We start from the raw sequence: 9,975 nt of genomic DNA on the forward strand, positions 1-9,975 counted from the left end.
TGGCCTTGTTGGCAGCTCTCTTTTCTTTTCCCCTTCTGTTGAAACCAGGGCCTCAGCCAAACAACAATGCCATGTGTCCTGGGAGCGCTGAGTAACATCAATTCTATTAAACCGAAAATGGGACAGAGCCCAGACTTAGGCAGGCAGGAGGCTTGCTGGGGCCTTGGCAGCAAAGGGCAGGCAGGAATGGGCATCGTGAAGCAAAGTAGAAGCCAGGCCAGCTGCAAACTTGATGTTTCTGAGTCCGGTCTGACAGGTGCACGCTGCGTGGCAGGTAGAGGGGCCACAGGACCTGCGAGATCCACTCTTCCTCCCACCCACCCACCCCTTGCTGGGGCCTGGCCTGCCCTCGGTGCTCACCAGCCATGCATTTCAGCTCCATTTCTACCTGGGCATTCTGTCCATCTGGTTTTTTGTACAGTAACCCGCCCCTTCACCTCCGGGCTTATGACATTTCTTCTTCCTCCTCATGTGAATGTGTTTAACTGCTTTTCTAAAATCATGAGCATCATGGCCCCCCAAGCCTGTCTTTAGTAGGACTTAACTCCTGTAACTGCCCCCACAGGCAACAGAGCATTTAGCCCAGCATTCCCAGATTACACTTTGCCCTTGGCTCTGGGCTTAGAAAGAATCAGACTCAGGCCTGAGGCACAACAGTCAAAGGAGACTATGAAGTCAGCCCTGGTTCAGAGTTTGGGGATACACGGAGCTTTGGCCCAAAGGGAAGAACCCACCAGCGAGAGATTCTCAGGGCAGAATGAGCTGTGATCGCAGGCTGGAAGTGGCTCGCGGGTACTGTGTGATTAGGAAGAACTGTGGGCCAACCGCAAGTCCAGTATTTGTGGCCATATGACTGGACACCAAGGCCTGAGAATGTGAACTAATTCCATGAACTAATTCCAAAGGTGAGGCCCCCTGCCAGAGTTGATTGTGGAACTGAGGTGGACATGAGATTAGAATTAGGAGCTTTTTTTTTTTTAATGTGTGTTTATTTTTGAGAGAGAGAGAGACAGAGCACGAGCAAGAGAGGGGAAGACAGAGAGGGAGACATAGAACCTGAAGCAGGTTCCAGGCTCTGAGCTGTCAATACAGAGCCCGGCGCAGGGCTCCAACTCGTGAACCATGAGATCGTGACCTGAGCTGAAGTTGGACTCTTAACCAACTGAGCCACCCAGGCGCCCCGGAATGGGGGCCATTTTAAAGCCAGCTTTAAGGAGTTAGGGAAGATGAAGCCAGAAGAAAAAAGACGGCCACAAGAAGTAAGTCATACGGCTACTTCTTGGAGGAGACAGACTTTAAAAAAATGACCGTTTCTAGTATCAGAAACACACAGAGAAAGATCTTTTATTTCCACTAACAAGAATTATGTTTGAGAGAACTTTTAGGAAAGAAAAAAAAAAGAAAGGTGGTATAGTTAGCATTTTAAGTTTTCCAAACTAAACAGAAAATAGTTACGACGAGTGGCTATAAATGTACTCACAATCCAAGAGTACCTACTTCCAGTGGGCCTGCACCTTGCGGAAGGAAAAAGAATAAACTTCCACTTCACAACTCACCAGTTCCAAGTTGGATGACAACTTTGTCAAAAGAGGAGGTAACTCAAAGGCAAGATTCAGGCTAGGAGAGGCCTGCTGGTTGTAAGGTAACATCTGAACTCACACACCCAGCTCAAAAGGTATCCTCCCAAAAGCGAACGTCTGTGATTTAATTCTCCTCGCTGGGTAATCTGATTTGCCGCTATAAGTCAATGCAATGATCACGGTAGCGGACACTTAAATCTATGCTTCAAACCTGGATAATTGCCCAGAAGTGAAATGCATCCAAAGATCCGATATTCTGACATTTAATAAAAGTTTTGAATTATATTTTGCAGTCTGCTGTGATTTAATTTTCTTGAGTTCGACATTTAATAAAACAATAGAAAATTATTACAAATATCTTGTGCTATTCCAAACCTACTGGATGTGAACCCGGTTCTGGATGGAGACTGGAAGAGATGAAATCCCGACTTTGCCACGTCCTGGTTGTTTGACCAGCAAATTACTCACCCTAGCGGTCCTTCGGTTTTTCTCACCAGCAAAGCAGGAATTATCATAAAATCTACTTACCGCGGCTGTTGTGAGGGTTAATGAATTATTACACACAAAGAGCTTCCAGCGCTGCGGGGCACATAGCGAGCACTCCGGGTAAGGTAACCAAGTTTAGTATGTTTTAAAGTGGAGCAAGTCTCCTCACCCTTCTGATTTGTTTGCTTGCTCCTTTGTTTCAAATAACGATACAAGCATCTGCATGTTCTCCCAGTTTATTTCAAATATTCTTCCAAATAAACTGTTTTTAGGAAGAGAAGAGTTGGAGGCGCCTGGGTGGCTCAGCCGCTTAAGTGTCCGACTTCGACTTTGGTTCAGGTCAAGATCTCACGGGTTGGTGGGTTCAAGGAGCCCCTTGTCCGTCTCTCCGCTGTCAGCACAGAGCCCCCGCTTCAGATCCTCTGTCCTCCTCACTCTCTGCCCCTCCCCCGCTTGCGCTGTCTCTCTGTGTCTCCCCAAAATAAACATTTAAAAAATAATTAAAAAAAAAAAAAGAGTCCGACTGATTGCAGACTTCAGCCTGGGGAATCTGAGATTGATTGTGTGGCCTGGGGATGTAAGTAGCAACTGCCTTTGAACTGAACAAGATCACAGAGGAATCTGACTTTAGGGCAACCTTAAACAGTGGTGCAGGGCGCCTGGGGGGCTCAGTCGGTTGAGCATCCAACTTCGGCTCAGGTCATGATCTCACGGTTCTTGAGTTCGAGTCCCACGTCTGACTCTGTGCTGACAGCTCAGAGCCTGGAGCCTGCTTCGGGATTCTGTGTTTCCCTCGCTCTCTGCCCCTCCCCCACTCACGCTCTGTCTCTGATTCTCTCAAAAATAAATAAACATTAAAAAAATATTTTTTTTTAAAAAGTGGCAAGGCCTCCCAATTCCAAAGCCAAGAGAATTTTCACAAAGCTCAAGGAAAGAAACACACAGTGAACAAGGTAACACGCCTTGAATTTCTGGTGGGTTGCTTAAACGAATGAGATTAGAAATGAACCATAGACTTGACCCTGAGCAAATAATGCGTCCTTTCTTCATGTACAGTTGGCCCTGTATTAGAGCAAAGTACTTGTGAAAATAGTGCTAGCTAGGGCAAGCATCTTGCTTCATTTTTCTATAAAATCTTGTTGAGGGCTTTTGTTTTTCCTTCAGCATCTCTGATTGTTTAAGTAGAATAGGGTATAAAGGGTAATAAGAACACACAATAATCATATATTCCATTTATGGAGAGTCTAAATGTGCCAATCTCTATGCTAAACACAATATATTTAATCTTATAAGAAGTCTGGACTATAGCTATTACTATCGTACTAGTTTTACAGATGGCGAAATGGAGAACAGATAAGTTAAGTAGGTTTTTCAAAATCACACAGCTAAAAAAAAAACCAGCTGGCACAGCCCTAAAATCCAGCTTTATCTGATTCCTTTTAACCAGTGCCCTGCATTAAACTCTCTTAAAACTACAAGATATCTTAAGACTACAAAAAATACAAAAAAAAAAAAAAAAAAAAAAAAGACTACAAAATATTTATACAAAAATAAACTCTCTTAAAACTACAAAAGGATCTTGCATATTTTACAGCAAGGAAACTGAGACCAGAGGTGTGAAATGCCTGGCCAAATACCACCTGGTTTCTCAAAGGCAGAGCCTGGGACTTGAACTTAGGATTCCTGACAATTGAAAATGCTTTCTCCTGTACCTAATCTCTTCCTTTTTAACATAAGCGGCCCTATTCCAACTTCGGTAAACCTCTGTCAATCCCTTCCCCAAATGCGAAAAAGAATTTCCCTTCCAGAAACGACTTACGCTTGATCAGTTCTTTTATAATCCAAAAAAATGTACCACAAAATAAATCCCACAGGTTAGTCGTCTAAGCACTCATTTTTTTGTTGTTGTTTCTCCTGCCTTGAGAATTGCCACTCAGGGCATGCAGCCTGTCACTGGCTCCATTCCAGGGACCCAGGCCGATGACGGGGAAAAAAAGGGAAGAAAAGACAAAGTCCAGATCTATTTGCACAATCAGATCCAGCATTCACCGGATGATTGCAAAGTAATAGATGTGAGCGGCAACAGTTACCTGATGAGGTCTAGCATCTTAACTAAGACGCCCGTTGTGTCCAATCCATTTGTTAAAGTGCCCATACTATTCTGACCACGTGATGATTAAGGCATTGTTCACCAAACCAGGCATTAGGACTGATGTTGGAAAAAAAAAAAAAAAAAAAGGCATATATGCAGAATGCAAATGTGATCACAGCAATAAAAATACTCTTTTTAGTTTACAAGGAGATGCTACTCCAGCATATGTGCAGACCGATTTACTCTATTAATGCTATAGCGGGGGCAGGCCACATGCTCACTCCCCTGTTAGAATCTAGGGGTGTCTTCCCAAGAGAGGGAGGGAAGAGGATCCAGTTTCGGGAGATAGGGGAAAGGGCAATGGACACAGGATCTATGTAGTCTCTGGAATCACCAATGGAGTCTGCAACAGAAGCATCCCCATTAAAATTGTCCTTTTCACTTAGTTTATGTGGCAAAATGTGGGTAACTGTTGAATCTGGGAGACTGTTAAAGGGGTCTCTTATTCTACTCGGTTTTTGTGAATTTGAAAATTTCACAACGAAACATCTTTTTTTTTTTAATCTTAATTTTTGAGAGAGAGAGAGAGAGAGAGAGAGACAGGGAGGGAGGGGCAGAGAGAGAGAGAGAGAGAGACAGAATCCAAAGCAGACTCCAGGCTCCAAGCTGTCAACACAGAGCCTGACACGGGACTCGAACCCACAGACCACAAGATCATGACCTGAGCCAAAGTCGGACGCTCAACCGACGGAGCCACCCAGGCGCCCCAAAACATCTTTTTTTTTTTTCTTAACGTGATCCTTTCCTGGGGAAGAAGCCTCGCAGAGCCTTGTCTCAGTGAAGATGCCCCTCCAAGAAGTAGGGAATAACAGAGGGCACTGACTTGAACTCAGAAGCCCACTTGGGTTCAAGCCCACTTGAACCTCTAGCAGTCCAGCTACCTCTCTGGCCACACAGCCTTCCCGGACTCACAGTCTACTTTATATTCTCCTCTCCCTTTGCTCCCGACATACCCCTGATAGCCCTTGTCATCTTGTATTTCCTTTGTTTTCTTCCCCACTCCCCCGAGAAAATGAAAACTCCTTGAGAGAAGCGGTCACAAGCTTTCTGACATTGGAGCACAACACCTAGCACGTCTACTTGTAACCAGCACTCAATAAATACTTGTTCGGTCGAGGAAGAAAGCAACTGACATTGATTAAGTATATATTTATTAGCACTACCCATCTCATCCTGTTGTAAAGATTACGTGAGTTCACTTAGCACAGTGGCTGGTGTGTAGTAAGCCTTGTATTTAATGGTAGCTGCTTTAATAATTATCCTTATCACTACCATCACTTTTATTTCCCATCTATCATCTGCGGTCTAATAGTCACCTGAAAAGTAATGCTCAGAGAGTTCCCAATCACACCGTTACTAAGTAGCAGAATTCGAACCTAAGACCATTTGTCTCCCAAATGCATGCTCTTAGCAGGCTCTGCATTATTCTGACTTATGTCTCAGGTCACTGACAACTCTAACATAAATCAGTCTGTAGATGGGCCTAGTAGGAGCCAAAGGATCTCTGTTGTGGATTGTTATCCTCGCCATAGGATGTCAGATTCGAAAGGCAGGACACCTGGCACCTTCCATGGCTGAAAGGAAGAGCCATCAAACTGTTCCAGGCTGCTTAAACTCAATTTAATCCCTGACTGAACAGAAAGAAACAAATCGCAGTCACTACAGTTCATGGGGTGTGTTTCGCCTAAGTCAGCAGTTTTCTCCCCAAATATGCATTAGTGTTAGTTTACTGTGCATACACCCTTTTTCTTTACACTTAGTTTACTCATGACTATATTAAATCACGTGGGTGCGGTTAGCCCAGGAGCCTCAGTTTGGATTAAATGTTAAGAGAACACCGGACGAAAACAATTTCCTTGTCCTTCATGTGCATTTGGATCTTCCTTTTCCTAAGGAGCTGTGAAAGGCAGCTGTCACGTTGAGACGTTGAGACAAAGTGTGAGGGCAGCCGGGCTGGGCAAGGCGTGCACTAAAAGATGATCAAGCCATCAGCTCTGCCTCTTGCTCTAACTTGGTAATCTCAGACAAGCCATTGTCTGTCTTTGTGCTTCTGTTTGCCCAGCCATAAATGAGAGATAACGCGCAAATGCAAGGAGATTGCGAACTCGTATTTATTTGCAAAGCACCCTGAAAACCAACATAAGAATTCATAAACGGGAATTTATGACACATGTAAATCACGCATCATGTTAACCCCATGTTAAGAAGGTATCGAGAAAACATAGCTTATCTGAGTTTCACTCTGGTGTGCCTTCCCAGCCCCCAGCTGAAGAGCCAGTGCCAGGGGGCCATCAGAATGCACCCTCAGGGTCTTTTTGGTTCCTAGAGATCCGCTGTGTCCTCCTCGCCGTGTGTTTTTCCTGTGAACTCCGCCAGGGATCTAGGCTTGGACTTCCAGGACCAGCCCTCGGAAACTCCTTTTCTAAATCTATTTCCCAGATCATCAGGCAACTGCATCAGACAACCCAGACTAAGCCCACACTTGCAGCTTCTCAGGACCTTAGAGTAAAATTCCAAATGACCTCCCTGGCAAAGGAAAAGAAGCCCTTAAAAAAAACAAAATGAATCACTGATGTGGCAATAAAAGGTTAAAGGTGGGAGTGCATCAGATCCTAAGAGGTTTGCCAACACCTCCAACTTTCAGCGTCTTCCCCTCCTTCCAGGTGTTTGCGGATTCCTTTAAAGAAGGGCAACATGGGGGCGCCTGGGTGGCTCGGTTGGTTAAGCATCTGACTTCAGCTCAGGCTATGATCGCACGGTTCATGGATTCGTGGGTTCGAGCCCCGCAGCGTCCTGCGCTGACCGTGTGGAGCCTGCCAGAGATTCTCTTCCTCTCTCTGCCCTTCCCTTGCTTGCTCTCTCTCTCTCTCAAAATAAATAAATAAACTTTAAAAAAAAAGAAGAAGAATAGCATGAAGGGTCTTAAAGAGATCCTGAGAAATCAGATATTTCCCTCTACAACAGCAAGTCCTCCAGGGAGAATATAAAGAGCTCCCCTCCCACAAGCTCCACACACAAAATAATAAATAGGAAAATAGCGAGGGAAACAGGAAATAGCAAAATCAAATAAGACTAAATGTTCAGAAAGCAAAAGAGAATTTTCAGTTGGTTTAACAACTCACTGACTCCCTAGGTGAGTCTAGAAATTGTAATCATAATGGAACACTGAGACAACTTCCCAAAGGCGTCCCTAGCCATTTCATCATGAACAAAAGGGAAGGATAGGTCAAGATGCCCAGGAGAGATATGCACCCAGCCCTGAGAGTTAGGGAACCACTGCCAGATCCCTGCTGAGGAAAAATTTGTCTTACCCTTGTGTCCCGGGCAAGGGCTAGGCATAACTAGTTGTGCCAAGAGTTGACTAGTTGAATGAACACCCAATTAACTCTATGGAGCACATGGAGTTATCTTCAAATGACCCCTTCATGTTTCTAAGCTTCAGTTCAAGAATCCTAACCAGATATTGTGTGCAGCAATGAAAATCCGAATGTGACAGATCGTAAATGCCCCCTGACATCCACGCTGGTGGACAGATCAGCCTGAATTGGAAATACAGGCACGTTCACCATCACGAGGAGAAAAGGTGTAAACACCAGATACAAATGACCATATCCAGTCCTCATATTCCCTTGTTGGTCTCTAAAACTGGTAGCCAGTCTGCCCCTCCTCACCTCCCCTGCACTGCCATTCCCCACCCTTTTCCCTAAAAATAACACTCCTATTCCCTTGTTTTGCAGTCATCTGGTTAAAGTAATTTATATTAAATTGTGAGCCTTAATCCTTCCAGAAGAATTTGCATTTTTAAAGTAGAAGACCCATTAACTCCAACTGATCCTCAGTGTAAAAGCTTTAGTTAAGTGTAGGTGATTTTAAAATATATATATTAGAACATCTTGGTCTTGGGGTACAAGTTATTGAAGGCAAATCAAGCTTCTTCAAGCCAAAAGGGACTCTGTGTTTCATTCTCTTCTCTCCTATAGACCACTTCAACTGCTTCTTTATCCACATGGCAGAATAAAGTTGTCCCATGTTCTTGAGATTCTATGTTACACTTCTAGAGAGATACTGCCCATCCCTAAAAACCATAGTGAGACGTGTTAGTTAATACCTTACTGTCCGGATGGGCATCCTAAAAACTATCTCCTACGAGAGGTCTGCCTTCAGGCCCTTTAAATCAGTTTCCCAAACTTCCCTGATGGTGGAATCATCGGATCCTCACCTGAAGAGTCTGAATCAATGGGTCTCAGATGGGGCCAGCCATTGGCTATTTTTAGCAAACGCATCAGGTTATTTTTGTCATGAGGGAAGCTCGGGAAACTCTTGCTGACTCAAACCACAGAGGCTACTGCCTATGCAGAGGGACATCCCTGAGCTGCTGCGCACCCAGCTCCACCATCCCACAAAGTCATTGTCAAAATGTCTTGGCCTGTGATTCTCAGTGAGCTTACTCTCCCCTTAATCTGGTGTCTTGGGAATCTTCTATCCTGAATCATTTCACAGTCTCTGTCAGTAATTGTTAAGAAAACTCGAAATTACCCGGACTTCAACTTTAATAAGAGATAGGGGTCCATTTTTCTTTTCTTTTTTTTTTTAAATTTTTTTTTCAACGTTTATTTATTTTTGGGACAGAGAGAGACAGAGCATGAATGGGGGAGGGGCAGAGAGAGAGGGAGACACAGAATCGGAAACAGGCTCCAGGCTCTGAGCCATCAGCCCAGAGCCTGACTCGGGGCTCGAACTCCCGGACCGCGAGATCGTGACCTGGCTGAAGTCGGACGCTTAACCAACTGCGCCACCCAGGCGCCCCTGGGGGGGGGGGGGGTCCATTTTTCAATGCTGGCTGTAAAGCAAGGATTTAGGAAATAGAAACAGTTGGCTTCCCATACAGATTCCTCAACCCTTCTTTAGAGATCAGGGTGGTAAGAAAAACTTTCTTCCTTCGCTAACTTCAACTGCCGTGAGAGTGGATGAACTTGACATGTCTCACATTCTCCCTTCGCTCCAATGCCACCCGTACAACTCACCTGGGTAGTCTGGTCTCAGCCACTTCATCACATAGCTTGGACGATCAATTTTCCTCTCCTAGAACATCCTCATAAAGGGTTTATGGGACAGTGATGTATAGCAGACTACAGACTTGGCTTTACATATTGTTTTAAGACTCAAATAATATTATCCTAAGGGAGAAAATGTGATGCTGGTTTATCTTTAGGTGGGGGTAATCAAATAAAAAAAGGTCCCTAGTTGCAGCTAGAGTAAGGATCGAGCAGACAGCTAATGACAAGCGTTGACATCTCTTTCCTGTGTAAAGTACAGGAAATTTTAAAAAGAAGTGTGTTGCAAAATAAATACAAAAGGCCAATGAATATATGAAAAACTACTCTTCCTCAGGAAGGACACAAATTAAAAGAGCAACGACCTTAGTCTTTGCCTATCAAATTGGCAAAGATAAAAAAGAATAATCCCAGGGTTTATTGGCCTGGTGGTTAAGTTGGTTGAACATCCCTGACTCTTGATTTTGGCTCAGGCCATGATCTCATGGTTCATGGGATCGAGCCCCATATGGAGCTCTGCACTGACAGTGTGGAACAGACTTGAGATTCTCTCTCTCTCTCTCTCTCTCTCTCTCTCTCAGAATAAATAAATAAACTTAAAAAAAAAAAGAAAACAAGGATAATCCTCAGTTCTGGTGAGGGTGTGGGTAGGTGTACTACCTTGCTGGTGGGAGGATGAACTTGTACAGTTTTCCCAGAAGGT

The sequence above is a fragment of the Prionailurus viverrinus genome, chromosome A3 (assembly GCF_022837055.1).
Source record: "Prionailurus viverrinus isolate Anna chromosome A3, UM_Priviv_1.0, whole genome shotgun sequence".
Classification (NCBI taxonomy): Eukaryota; Metazoa; Chordata; class Mammalia; order Carnivora; family Felidae; genus Prionailurus; species Prionailurus viverrinus.